This window comes from Borostomias antarcticus (genome assembly GCF_949987555.1).
Source record: "Borostomias antarcticus genome assembly, chromosome: 6".
Taxonomy (NCBI): Eukaryota; Metazoa; Chordata; class Actinopteri; order Stomiiformes; family Stomiidae; genus Borostomias; species Borostomias antarcticus.
In genome coordinates, this window is record NC_140239.1 from 1,075,661 (window position 1) to 1,090,883 (window position 15,223).

Below are 15,223 nucleotides of genomic sequence, written 5' to 3' on the forward strand. Positions count from 1 at the left end.
CCATAGCCCACACTACACCTCTCCACCACGTTTCATGAACATTGGTCTGGTAGTTTTTGCATAATCCTGCTGGCGAAATAACAAATGAACTAACACCAACCACCAAAAACATAAGCTCCTGTATAAGCCTTTCTGACGTAATGTATCCAGGCAACAATAAGACAACCGGAAGCCACGGTATACGTGTTCAGCAGCTCACTCTTCAAAAGATCGCCAGGTTTCTCATCAACAGGAGTCAAAAGTAATGCGTTTCTCATTCAAAACATCCGACTGTCACTATTGTATGATAGTTTTCTCACCTTTACTGATCCACCACCGTCATCAAATCAAAAGCTTCTCTTTTCCTTCTAAAATTGTATCGTTGAGGCTTGATATTTAGGGGCCATACGGACAAAGCTGGATCTAATAGAGCAGCTCAGTCATATTCACAAGCTTTAACCATCTATCTTGAACAGTTGTTCGCTGCGGTGGCTCTCTGTTGTTCACCTGCATGTAATCAGGGGTATTAGAGAGGCTCCTATGATCACAGAGATACCATCACGGAAACCAAGGTAACACAAATCCTCAGTAAGCGTCAGGAGAGACCTAAAGCGTCTAATTTGTCTCCATCACCAGGACTGATCATAGCTGTGTTTCTGTCCTCCACGATTTTTAAAATAAAACTGGTCAAATCAGGTCTTTTCTTTATTTATGTGTTACTGGAAAATGTACGCTGAGGAACAAGTTCTTATTTGAATGTGGCCTAGAGTCTACAAAAGAGAACTCTATATAATTGTTTATAACAATAGAAGCACCCTCTGCTAAAAGATATAGGTCTGTAAAGATATAGAAGGTCTGTAAAGTTATAGAAGGTCTGTAAAGATATAGAAGGTCTGTAAAGTTGTATAACAACCCTTTACAGAACAGAAAGAACCATTTAAGGTTCCAAACAGCACCTAATGCTAATGCTGTGCTGAAAATGGTTCTACCTGGAACCTCTCTATATAGAATCTTTTTCAGAGGGTTCTTCTTTGTTCTACCGTATATAGTCAGTCTGTAAAGGGCCTTTCATACCAGACTCTGATGGCTGGCACCTGCATAGGTCCACATCAAGAGACAGCTGTTGTTCTTGCTGTCACACCTTAACTTCTGTTCTGAATTCTGAAATCATAGCAATAGTGACCAGTCCAAACACACCTCTGTATTAATGTGGATGAGCTCATTTGAGTTAGCAACAGAGTTGTCTGAACCACAGACCACGCCTCTGGAAGGGCGGTCGGGCAGCATCCCAGTCCAGAACGGTCCACTAGTTCTCTGCTACATGCTTTCATATCTTTGTGTGGATTGAAACGATGACAACAGCCCACCTCGCTCACAGCCTTGTGGTCCAGTCTGCATTCAAAGAAAGAACAATAGATTTGACTTGAGATCCTGCAACCAAAGAAGCTTTGCAGGGTAAAGGTAGATTTTGAGTCAGAGACAGAAGTCAAAAACCTGCTTTCAGTGCTATTTTACATTAGTGCTATTTAACAGCTAACATGTCATTATTAAGTTAATGCATTAAATCAGAATGGTTAGTTTGGGCTGCGGTTAACTTAGCATGCTAAATGGCAAATGGCTATGGCTTACTCAAAATGTTGTTCACTTAAGGCCAAAAAATGACATCAATTTAGGTTTAAATGTTTTTATTAACCTCCCATGACTAATACTCACAAGGTTTTAGTTGTCTGTCACCTGGTGTAGCCTGTGTAAGGAAAAGCAACGGTCCAACCAGGTGAAATTCATATTGTTTCCATTGCTGGTTGAATTACATTGGCGCGTATCAGAAATCTGACGTCCGGGGCCCCATGCGCTAGCACAGTCGTAATAAGCGTCACAAAGCGCATGGCTAGGCCCGAACAGGTGGTAGAGCAAAGCCCCTGGCGTCCCGGGAAGATCTCTGATAAAGATGACAATGACGGGAGTCACGTTGCTCCGGTGTCACTGTCTTTATTATCTCCCATAAGGAAACTCAACGCTGTGGCTACCACAGAAAACATAGGGGCGTCTTGACACACATGCACACACACACACACACACACACACACACTCACTCTATATATATTGCTCTTATTCACACACACAGAAACCCGTTTACACACACACACACTCTCTCTCTCTCTCTCTCTTACACACATAATCCTGTATATGTGCGTGCACACACACACACACACACACACACACACACACACACACACACACACACACACACACACACACACACACACACACACACACATTCTCATTTAGCCCCCACCTTAGTAATATATGGCATGTCTTTTAAAAGCAGTGGAAATACCCAATTATACTTTTACCCGCTTGGCTGATATCCAAAGAAGATAGCTCTTATAAAAAATTAAACAAGGGTACACCTTAATCATTTGTTCAGAAGCCCAGCCGGCTGGGACAGACATGCACTAATGCTTTCAGACTCAATAGACATCGCCATTATTCCCCAGAAGCCTTTTGGAGGCTGGTATTACTGACAGTGGGGGCATGGGAAGAGACTAGTGCGCTCTGATTAGGTGGCCTGCTACATAAACGCTGTGAGAGAGTGTGCATGCGTGTGTGTGTGTGTGTGTGTGTGTTTGTGTGTGTTTGTGTGGGTGTGAAGGGGTGTTGTAGCACTGCAAGTGAGGATGTCCCTTTACACCCACACACGCACACGCACACACACACACACACGCACGCACACACACACACACACACGCACACACACACACACACACACACACGCACACACACACACACATTGACAGTCTTTCACTAGTACTGTTCTGTGGCTGGCCTCTCTCTGTTCCAACGTGACGCACGGTGCTTTGGTCCGGGGTTCGATTCCCGCCTGGGACGCTGTCGGCACTGGGGGGCAAGTTCGCCCCTGGACTGTAGGTACTCAGGTGGGGTATCTCCCAGGGTTGTCAGGTACTCAGGTGGGGGGTATCTCCCAGGGTAGTCAGGTACTCAGGTGGGGTATCTCCCAGGGTGGTCAGGTACTCAGGTGGGGTATCTCCCAGGGTGGTCAGGTACTCAGGTGGGGTATCTCCCAGGGTAGTCAGGTACTCAGGTGGGGTATCTCCCAGGGTGGTCAGGTACTCAGGTGGGGTATCTCCCAGGGTGGTCAGGTACTCAGGTGGGGTATCTCCCAGGGTGGTCAGGTACTCAGGTGGGGTATCTCCCAGGGTGGTCAGGTACTCAGGTGGGGTATCTCCCAGGGTGGTCAGGTACTCAGGTGGGGTATCTCCCAGGGTAGTCAGGTACTCAGGTGGGGTATCTCCCAGGGTTGTCAGGTACTCAGGTGGGGGGTATCTCCCAGGGTGGTCAGGTACTCAGGTGGGGTATCTCCCAGGGTGGTCAGGTGCTCAGGTGGGGTATCTCCCAGGGTAGTCAGGTGCTCAGGTGGGGTATCTCCCAGGGTAGTCAGGTACTCAGGTGGGGTATCTCTCCAGGGTTGTGAGGTACTCAGGTAGGGTATCTCTCCAGGGTAGTCAGGTACCCAGGTGGGGTATCTCCCAGGGTAGTCAGGTACTCAGGTGGGGTATCTCCCAGGGTAGTCAGGTACTCAGGTGGGGTATCTCCCAGGGTAGTCAGGTACTCAGGTGGGGTATCTCCCAGGGTGGTCAGGTACTCAGGTGGGGTATCTCCTCAGGGTTGTCAGGTACTCAGGTGGGGTATCTCCAGGGCTGTACTCAGGTGGGGTATCTCCAGGGCTGTAGGTACTCAGGTGGGGTATCTCCAGGGCTGTACTGTAGGTTCTCAGGTGGGGTATCTCCAGGGTTGTCAGGTACTCAGGTGGGGTATCTCCAGGGCTGTACTCAGGTGGGGTATCTCCAGGGCTGTAGGTACTCAGGTGGGGTATCTCCAGGGCTGTACTGTAGGTTCTCAGGTGGGGTATCTCCAGGGCTGTAGGTGCTCAGGTGGGGTATCTCCGGGGCTGTAGGTTCTCAGGTGGGGTATCTCCGGGGCTGTAGGTTCTTCTCAGGTGGGGTATCTCCAGGGCTGTAGGTTCTCAGGTGGGGTATCTCCGGGGCTGTAGGTTCTCAGGTGGGGTATCTCCAGGGCTGTAGGTTCTCAGGTGGGGTATCTCCGGGGCTGTAGGTTCTCAGGTGGGGTATCTCCAGGGCTGTAGGTTCTCAGGTGGGGTATCTCCGGGGCTGTAGGTACTCAGGTGGGGTATCTCCAGGGCTGTAGGTACTCAGGTGGGGTATCTCCGGGGTCTTCCTGTGTGGAGTTCACATGTTCTCCCCATCTTCAGGGTTTCCTCCACAAAGAACCCCAAGATAAAACCATGCAGGAGAACAGAGCGCTCTCCAGTCAGTCCCAGACCAGGATGGGCCGAGCGCTTGGACTGGGTCCCTGGGCGCTTGGACTGGGTCCCTGGGCGCTTGGACTGGGTCCCTGGACGCTTGGACTGGGTCCCTGGGCTCTTGGACTGGGTCCCTGGGCGCTTGGACCGGTCCCCAGCGCTGGAGGCTGACCACGGATGGGCCGAGCGCTTGGACTGGGTCCCTGGGCTCTTGGACTGGGTCCCTGGACGCTTGGACTGGGTCCCTGGGCTCTTGGACTGGGTCCCTGGGCGCTTGGACTGGGTCCCTGGGCTCTTGGACTGGGTCCCTGGGCGCTTGGACTGGGTCCCTGGGCGCTTGGACCGGTCCCCAGCGCTGGAGGCTGACCACGGATGGGCCGAGCGCTTGGACTGGGTCCCTGGGCTCTTGGACTGGGTCCCTGGGCTCTTGGACTGGTCCCCGGCGCTGGAGGCTGACCATGGAAGGAAGGAAGGACGACGCGGACGGACGGGTCAAAGCCAGAGAACTAAACTCATCGGCTGACCAGCACATCTGCATGTGTGTGTGTGTGTGTGTGTTTCTGGTCACCACTTCCTACAGGCGTGTGGGTGTGTCAATTGCTGTATGATAATAAAGTGGACTTCATTTCACGTCATTATTTCAACCTGTTTGTGATCAGGTAGTCTGTCTGGGAAGTGTGTCGTGGACAAACACGGTTTACATAATAATGTGTTTCACTGGCATTTCATCATGCATGATATCTGCAGTGACTATGGCACCCTGTTGTAATTGGCTAATGCTCTAACCGCATAAAGGTGTGTCTCTGATAGGATGCGATGTTTTATCATATCTCATTCCAATGGAGTCCACTCCTCCTACAGGGCCTGTGTCTCCTGTCAGGGTCATAAACACACTGCGAATACAACTAACCCTTGATTGAACCACTACAAGCACACAACCTTTTTATCACATTTCTGCAATTCAATGAACAGTACTTGGCTGCTTGGATTGAACTACACTGCAAACGTCATCCCGTTTGCCCGTGTCTTGTAAGCACAGTAACATCTTCCTCCTGTCTAAGAGCCATGAGGTAACCTGTGCTCAATATCAGCTGGTCATCCGTCCACGCCCTCCGTCTCTGGAGTTACTGGTGGTCATCAACGTCATCCAGGTAGTCAACCTAATTGAACCTAACTGCAAATGTCATTAGAATGTTCTAGTAATGGGTGTCAGCTTTTGTGCTTAACAATGGTGAAAAAAACCTCTGCAAAAAAACTATATCTGTTTATTCTTTGCTTTTCTGATGTGCAGTTTGTCAACAGATATTTTCACTTGACTTTAATATTCTTTGAAGTTTACATTTACATTTTAGACCTTTATCTTTAGCAGATGTCATCCAAAGCAACTAGGAGGCTACTGTAAGTAAAACTACTACTGTCAAAAAATTATCTATCTATCTATCTATCTATCTACCTACCTACCTACCTACCTACCTACCTACCTACCTATCTATCTATCTATCTATCTATCTATCTATCTATCTATCTATCTATCTATCTATCTATCCATCTATCCATCTATCCATCTATCTATCTATCTATCTATCTATAGGCTGATTGTTGAGTAAATAGTTTGTTATGCTCATGTAACCCTCAGTCAACAACCCCCCACTCATCAGTCAGCCAATAGAGATGTTTCGGCGAGGTAGGTTCAAACCGATGGCCTGTGTTTTCAATGGAATAAGCCTCAACATACTGCATCCAAGTCCAGCAGTTTGACTCCCCCCTCCTCCAGCGTCCACACCACCGCTCGCCGTCCTAGCAGCTCCAGCTCCTCTGGCGCTTTCACTAGCGTCACGTGAGGAAGGATTCATGGTTGCGTCGACCCACCATGAGGGATGCAAATGAGTTACCTGCGCACGTACAACGCTCTCCGTTCTGCTCTCGCTAGCTTGTTGCGGCGCCTGAAAATGAGGCGACGCAATTTGTTCCCTCGGGCGACCGCCCACGCGATGTTAGCGGTGTTAGCGGTGTTAGGAGGATAACTTCTTTTTTGGGGGTGCTGTCCATTTGCAGAGCTGGGTTTGTGGAGGAAAGGTCAGGCAAGGCCAGACAGAGCAGCTTGTTTCTGCATCATCGTATGAACGCACACCGTCTGACAGCAGGACTGCTTTCTGAAGGGATAGTTTCTGCTTGCAGGACTGTGTGTGTGTGTGTGTGTGTGTGTGTGTGTGTGTGTTGTGATTCCGTAGCACTCCAACTGACACGCAGTCACTGCCTCTCCGTGTCCTTTTGGATCCATCATCGCAACACTCAGGCAGGTATCTCAAAGCCACTTGGCCTCGGAGCACTCACTCCAAACCCAAAAGCTGAGAGTTTTCACCTTACTTGTTTTTGCCAGGCTGTTTGCGTACGGTCAGGGCTCATCGAAAAAGCCACGCAAACATTCCAAAGCACAACAAGCTTGACTGTAGAATCATCAAGTGAGCTCTTACCCAGTATGCATATTACACCAGGAAGTTGATTCCGCCCCCCTTCAATTTCTGTGCTAGACAGAGGCTAGTCCTTTCAGCGCACCGCCTAGCCGAGCAACACGGCAGTCGTCTGTACTGCAAACCAGCGAGAGAAAGATTCCATTGCCAACGGTAGCAATCAACATCAAGTACTTACATCCATTTAGTATCTGAATTCCTTTGCATACCCTGCAAAGACAACCGTTTGAGGTGCTTCAGCCCAGAGACAGTTTAACTGGAGAGAGTGGGCACATTGACGCATTGTTACATTACATGTGGGAGATATCCAGCCACGGAGATCTGCGTCCATTGATTTCTGTTACTCTGCTCCATTCATCATTGCTAAGTCATTCAGGGTAATGGCTTATCACTTCTTATCATTTGATCCTTTTCTTATTTCTTAACCTGAAATAAGTCTTCAAATGTTGATGCCTGTGCATTCGGTTCTAAATTACAATACATACTTGACTTTCACAATGTCACTGAGTCAATTAACAAAAGCAACAAAACAATAACAAAATATCATACATACTTGACATGAGTGATTAGAATGGGCAGCTCGAATTATACTACAGTGACATAAAACAAACATCCAGGGGAACTGCTCAGGGGAACATGTGGGGTGTAGGGTGGAACCCAGGGGAACATGTGGGGTGTAGGGTGGAACCCAGGGGAACATGTGGGGTGTAGGGTGGAACCCAGGGGAACATGTGGGGTGTAGGGTGGGACCCCAGGGGAACATGTGGGGTGTAGGGTGGAACCCAGGGGAACATGTGGGGTGTAGGGTGGAACCCAGGGGAACATGTGGGGTGGGTGGGACCCCAGGGGAACGTGTGGGGTGTAGGGTGGAACCCAGGGGAACGTGTGGGGTGTAGGGTGGAACCCAGGGGAACGTGTGGGGTGTAGGGTGGGACCCCAGGGGAACGTGTGGGGTGTAGGGTGGAACCCAGGGGAACGTGTGGGGTGTAGGGTGGAACCCAGGGGAACATGTGGGGTGTAGGGTGGAACCCAGGGGAACGTGTGGGGTGTAGGGTGGAACCCAGGGGAACATGTGGGGTGTAGGGTGGGACCCCAGGGGAACGTGTGAGGCTGGTGAAGAGCATGCATGTGTCGGAGAGGCTCTTCCTGCTCCTCCTCAAACAGACAGAAGTGCTTTTGAATGGTTCTAAGGGTTCTCGACTAGCAAGCCGTTTGCAGCTATGACCACTAGAACATCTGCTGTATGAGGTCTGAGGTGACAGAGCAGCATGCAGAACCCTCTGTCCTGCAGAACCCTGTCATGCAGAACCCTGTCAGGCAGAACCCTCTGTCCTGTAGATCCCTCTGTCATGCAGAACCTCTGTCATGTAGAACCCTCTGTCCTTTAGAACCCTCTGGCATGCAGAACCTCTGTCCTATAGAACCCTCTCATGCAGAACCCTCTGTCATGCAGAACCTCTGTCCTGTAGAACCCTGTCCTGTAGAACCCTCTGTCATGTAGAACTCTCTGTCCTGCGGAACCCTCTGTCCTGTAGAACCCTGTCCTGTAGAACCCTCTGTCCTGTAGAACCCTGTCCTGTAGAACCCTCTGTCATGTAGAACCTTCTGTCCTGCTGAACCCTCTGTCCTGTAGAACCCTCTGTCCTGTAGAACCCTCTGTCCTGTAGAACCCTGTCCTGCAGAACCCTCTGTCATGCAGAACCCTCTGTCCTGTAGAACCCTGTCCTGTAGAACCCTCTGTCCTGTAGAACCCTCTGTCCTGTAGAACCCTCTGTCATGTAGAACCCTGTCCTGCAGAACCCTCTGTCATGTAGAATCCTCTGTCCTGTAGAACCTTCTGTCCTGCAGAACCCTCTGTCCTGTAGAACCCTCTGTCCTGTAGAACCTTATGTCCTGCAGAACCCTCTGTCCTGTAGAACCATCTGTCCTGTAGAACCCTCTGTCCTGTAGAACCCTGTCCTGTAGAACCCTCTGTCCTGTAGAACCCTCTGTCCTGCAGAACCCTCTGTCATGTAGAACCCTCTGTCCTGCAGAACCCTCTGTCCTGCTGAACCCTCTGTCCTGTAGAACCCTCTGTCCTGTAGAACCCTCTGTCCTGTAGAACCCTGTCCTGTAGAACCCTCTGTCATGTAGAACCCTGTCCTGCAGAACCCTCTGTCATGCAGAACCCTCTGTCCTGTAGAACCCTGTCCTGTAGAACCCTCTGTCATGTAGAACCCTCTGTCCTGTAGAACCCTCTGTCATGTAGAACCCTGTCCTGCAGAACCCTCTGTCATGTAGAACCCTCTGTCCTGTAGAACCTTCTGTCCTGCAGAACCCTCTGTCCTGTAGAACCCTCTGTCCTGTAGAACCTTCTGTCCTGCTGAACCCTCTGTCCTGTAGAACCCTCTGTCATGTAGAACCCTGTCCTGCAGAACCGTCTGTCATGTAGAACCCTGTCATGTAGAACCCTCTGTCATGTAGAACCTCTGTCCTGTAGAACCCTCTGTCATGTAGAACCCTGTCCTGCTGAACCCTCTGTCCTGCAGAACCCTCTGTCCTGTAGAACCCTCTGTCATGTAGAACCTCTGTCCTGCTGTCCTCATCCCAGCCTGTCTGATGAGCTGGCGTTACTGTCCAGCAGCACATGAACAAGCTGAACACACCCAGCTATCAACATCACCTGCAAGCTGAACACACCCAGCTATCAACATCACCTGCAAGCTGAACACACCCAGCTATCAACATCACCTACAAGCTGAATCCACCCAGCTATCAACATCACCTGCAAGCTGAACACACCCAGCTATCAACATCACCTGCAAGCTGAACACACCCAGCTATCAACATCACCTGCAAGCTGAACACACCCAGCTATCAACATCACCTACAAGCTGAACACACCCAGCTATCAACATCACCTGCAAGCTGAATCCACCCAGCTATCAACATCACCTGCAAGCTGAACACACCCAGCTATCAGGATCACCTGCAGCAGTAAACAAGCTGAATCCACCCAGCTATCAACATCACCTGCAAGCTGAACACACCCAGCTATCAACATCACCTGCAAGCTGAATCCACCCAGCTATCAACATCACCTGCAAGCTGAACACACCCAGCTATCAAGATCACCTGCAAGCTCCCCACACAAGCATTGACATACAATATGTCTGATAAGAGTCCTTTAACTATAATATATTTCAGCACCATCTACTCTGAAACCGACTGGATATTTCATTTTCTAAACTGGTTTGACAGGAAAAACCCAACAACCAGAAGTGTCCCTCTCGCCCGTCGGGCTGACTGCTTCTCAGAAGGGCCTGGCAGCTCCGTCCCCGCTGACATTCACATCAGCGCAGTAATGATCCGAAAAGCTGCAATTAAGCTGCCTGCCAGGGTCCAGGGAAGAGCCTGGTCCCGATGGAGGCCCTCGCCAGAGATGCAAGCTCCGCCCATCGTTCCCAGTGGGATGACGACGCCCCTGGAGAACGCTGCACTTTATCTCTCCTCCTCCCCTCCTCCTCCCCTCCTCCTCTCCTCTTCCCCTCCTCCTCCTCCCCTCCTCCTCCCCTCCTCCTCTCATCTCCTCTCCTCCTCTCCTCTTCCCCTCCCCTCCTCCTCCTCTCCTCTCCTCCTCTCTGCCCTCCGACTGTTTCCCTTCTTATTTGGAATATTCTGCTCTCCAACAGCACATTATCAGTTCAATAATACACATTTACTGTTTGTTTGAGCGTTATTTTATGTGATTTCATCAGACATCAATCTCTGTTAGCAAGAACCTGTCCTTTAACAAAATGGCCGCTGGCGCGGTGTCTCGCGGGACAACGTGAGGAGGCGGGATCTCTGAACCAGACCAGGCCAGCGTGGCCCAGGATCCTGCTGCCTCAGCACTACCAGGGGCCCCAGCAGCCTCTCCTCCTCAGCACTACCAGGGGCCCCAGCAGCCTCTCCTCCTCAGCACTACCAGGGGCCCCAGCAGCCTCTCCTCCTCAGCACTACCAGGGGCCACAGCAGCTCTCCTCCTCAGCACTACCAGGGGCCCCAGCAGCCTCTCCTCCTCAGCACTACCAGGGGCCCCAGCAGCCTCTCCTCCTCAGCACTACCAGGGGCCCCAACAGCCTCTCCTCCTCAGCACTACCAGGGGCCCCAGCAGCCTCTCCTCCTCAGCACTACCAGGGGCCCCAGCAGCGTCTCTCCTCAGCACTACCAGGGGCCCCAGCAGGGTCTCTCCTCAGCACTACCAGGGGCCCCAGCAGCGTCTCTCCTCAGCACTACCAGGGGCCCCAGCAGCGTCTCTCCTCAGCACTACCAGGGGCCCCAGCAGCGTCTCTCCTCAGCACTACCAGGGGCCCCAGCAGCGTCTCTCCTCAGCACTACCAGGGGCCCCAGCAGCCTCTCCTCCTCAGCACTACCAGGGGCCCCAGCAGCCTCTCCTCCTCAGCACTACCAGGGGCCCCAGCAGCCTCTCCTCCTCAGCACTACCAGGGGCCCCAGCAGCCTCTCCTCCTCAGCACTACCAGGGGCCCCAGCAGCGTCTCTCCTCAGGCTGCTCATAATGCTCTATAATCAGGTGATACACTGCTTATTTTCCTCTGTGGCGGTGGCAGTGTGAGCCGATCTGTCCTCATGTCGATACCGATCCGCCAGCAGCGCGCCGCCCGGCCTGATGGGGACGAACGGAGAGCTATCGATCGCTGATCGGCCTTCACGGGCTCCACTCCCATCTGCGGATGAGGCCCGGGCACGGATGAGAGCGAGGATGAAAGGGATGAGCCTCCAGAGGGGGGGGGGGCCCTTGAAAAGGAGACGCCACTGTACAGCACCAGGTGGGCAGATCTATTAACCCCCCCCTGGCAAACACAGACAAAAAAAAGGGGGGGGGGATTTTAATTAGCTGAGTGAATGCGATTTGCTGAATGCAGGGAGATGGGCTTTGGCTGCTCACATTAAAATTGGTCTAATTTTCTGTGCAAAAAAAGTCCCATCTGAGCGGCCCTGGCCACAGTCAATCATGTTAAAAGCTACGGGTGCTTAATTTGATTTACCAATATAAAATGCAAATGAGGTGATCAACTGGAGTGGAAGGCAGGACTAGGGGCCTCTTTTAAGCCATCAAGTTAAATAGGAACAGACAGAGGACTGGCGGCGGAAAGAATGTTTTAGCATACTCGTTTGATTAGCGCTACAAAAATTTAATTAGTGCAGCTAATTGCCTGACAAATTGCTCCACATTACTAAAAAGCCAGAATATTTTTTGGTGAATACATCGCAACACCACCCACTCCCTCCACCCTCCACGTTGATTTTCAGCCCCAAATGGACCTTGCCAATATGTGAAAAGCCTAATTAAATAAATGGAAGATGGCACAACAGTCCCTTACAATAGAGAATTAGATAATGCCTATAATTAGGCTTGGTACACGTCTGCACCATATGCTGGGTGCTCTGGGCTGCTGCTCGTTCAACGCATGTGTGAGCCAAACCTCCTGGGAGCAGGGGAACGTTTTGCCTCTATAAACTATCTAGTAATGCATTATTCATTTCCTTGTGTTAGATAGTGCACATGGCACACATTCACAACTCAAAAACTGAGTTGAAAGTAAAGCAATCAGGGTTATAAATGTTTAGTAATAGTATTTTTGGTAGTGTCTGCGTATTGCTCAAATAAGTCTGTTCCAACTTTACATGGCTAAGGAATGCATGCCGCTAAATTGCTATCATTCCACTAATGCCACTTCAGAACAGATCTAAGATGCCGGCATACTTAGTCATGCTGAGGCTGATTATGTCTGACATGCAGTCTCATTACCTGGCTTTGTGGCCTGGGATTGTGACAAGCATACAAAATGGTCACCATTAGAACGGCACAAATACATGACAAGACATTACAGTCGTGCTAATTGAAATGACCATTACCCTTGGAAAATACCAGTGATAATTGTCGCGTAATGATAACCTGACAATTTGAAATGATTGTTCATAAAAGCGTTGATTGTAACAACTAGCACGCTTACGGATGCACCCACATGCATTCTCCCTCTCCCTCTCCCTCTCTCTGTCTCTCTCTCCCTCTCCCTCTCTCTCCCTCTCTCTCCCTCTCTCTCTCTCTCCCTCCAGAAGACAGTGGTCATACAAAGGTATACTGAAAGGACCATTGTGTAGATTCAGTGTTTAAGTGCGGACACACAAAGGGCAGCTGGGCGATGACATACGTGCTAGCATGTTAGCATGTTAGCATGCTGGTCAAACAAGAGTCTTTTAGTCCCTTTGGATCCGTTTAAGCCCACATTGTCTGCTTTCCAATCCTGGCTTTCATCAGGGGAAGAATACCCCTCAGAATACCCCCTCAGATTACCCCCCCTGAATAATACCCCCTCAGAATACCCCCCCCTGAATACTACCCCCTCAGAATACCCCCTCAGAATACCCCCTCAGAATACCCCCTCAAAATACCCCCCCCTGAATACTACCCCCTCAGAATACCCCCTCAGAATACCCCCTCAGAATAATACCCCCTCAGAATACCCCCTCAGAATAATACCCCCTCAGAATACCCCCTCAGAATACCCCGCCCAGAATACCCCGCCCAGAATAATACCCCCTCAGAATACCCCCCCCTGAATACTACCCCCTCAGAATAATACCCCCTCAGAACCCCCCCCCCCCTCAGAATACCCCCTCAGAATAATACCCCCTCAGAATACCCCCTCAGAATACCCCCTCAAAATACCCCGCCCAGAATAATACCCCCTCAGAATACCCCGCCCAGAATAATACCCCCCCAGAATAATACCCCCTCAGAATACGACCCCCCTAGTGTTAGTCTGTTTCCAGAGAAGGCAACACCAAACACCTTTGAAGCAAAACAAAGCAATGCTTTTAATAAACCATAAACCCTTCTCTTAATGAGTTCTGTTTATCATTCAGAACATCAAATTACCATTTTCAATGTGAACGCAGCCACATACTGTTGCTCCTTTGCATTAAATTCATTGGCCCCCCTGTGCAATTAATCCCATGTCTGTTTTATGAAAGGGTTTAATGGCTTGTTATATTTTATGCTTCCTGTCCTTAATTATCAATGAAGATGCTTATAAATGACGTTTGAGATACCTGGCCATCACTAATTCAAACTGATTGTTTGAACTGACAACATTGTGGACGGCGTAGAGATTCATCTAGTAATTATGTGCTCGTCCAGAGCTCTGATCGTAGGCCAGAGAGGCACGGCCATGCTTGGTTGGAGATCACAGCTGAGTGGACTAACAATAAAATATGACACGACAGTACGTGCTCCAATCAAGTTGAAGGGTGTGTTTTTCTTATTGGATTACAGGGGAAGCCGGCGCTGGGGAGCTCTCGGCTCAGTGGGATCACAGGGTTCACAGTCACCCTGCTGAGGAAAAGCAGGCAATCAAAATGGACACCTATATCGTCACAGAGGTCCTCGTTCTTCTGGTGTTTCCAGGGTCATCTGATGAAACCAGAAAGATCTGAAAACCTGAATCAAAACTAGAAATGGTGCTGGGAGAGCACAGAGCTCTGCCCATGTCTGCGTGTCGTGGCTCGGTGCGTGTTTTCTGCGTTTCTGCGTGTCGTGGCTCGGTGTGTGTGAGCAGGACAGGTGTGGTGTTGCTGAATGCTGCTCGAGGTTCTTCAGTCCAAACCCTGTGTCTCTGTGACCTTCCCATGTCCAGATATGGCCGTTTATATGACAGAGGTAACAATGTTGTTTTGAAATCAGTTTGGATTAATTTCCCTTTAATCAAATATGTTTAATGTATTCTTCTCCACTGACAGTGTTCAGACAATGGTGCTAGTTCTGGTTAAAAGAAATCTAGTCAAATATGTGACCACCACTGGTGGTTTGATCCTGATGTAGGGACAGGTCATTTTTCAGTTTTTACAGATTATAAAAGTGTAAATTGTAAGCTTTCAGATGATGTGCCATGCATTGAGATCTGCAAATATTTGAAGAAGATATGCTTCTGTGAATGTTGGTTCACCTGAAATCACTAAGCAGAGAAAAAGGGCTTCAAAGATTCAGAACTGTTCACGCTTCATGGAGACATGGACTTTCATGACAAAATAGGACTATTTAGTGATCCTGAAACGGGGTTGTTTGTTATATTGAGTGGGTTCTTGCCAACGTACATTTTCGTAGCATGAAAAAAAGGAAAACAGTAATATATATATATATATATATATATATATATACATATATACATACAGGGTTTTTCCTACATAGAGGATTTTTTGGCCCCCAAAGAGATTTTAGCCAGAGCCAAAGGAAAATCACCAGAGCCAAAATGCTAAAAATTGAGAATAAAAATAGCGATTCAAATCCTCTCCAAATGTGTTTGATAGCTTGTTTCAAGTGCAGCCCTCCCCTCTTTCTTGCATTGTCCATGGTTTGGACCACTAGAAATCAAGATCATTAATAGACAGG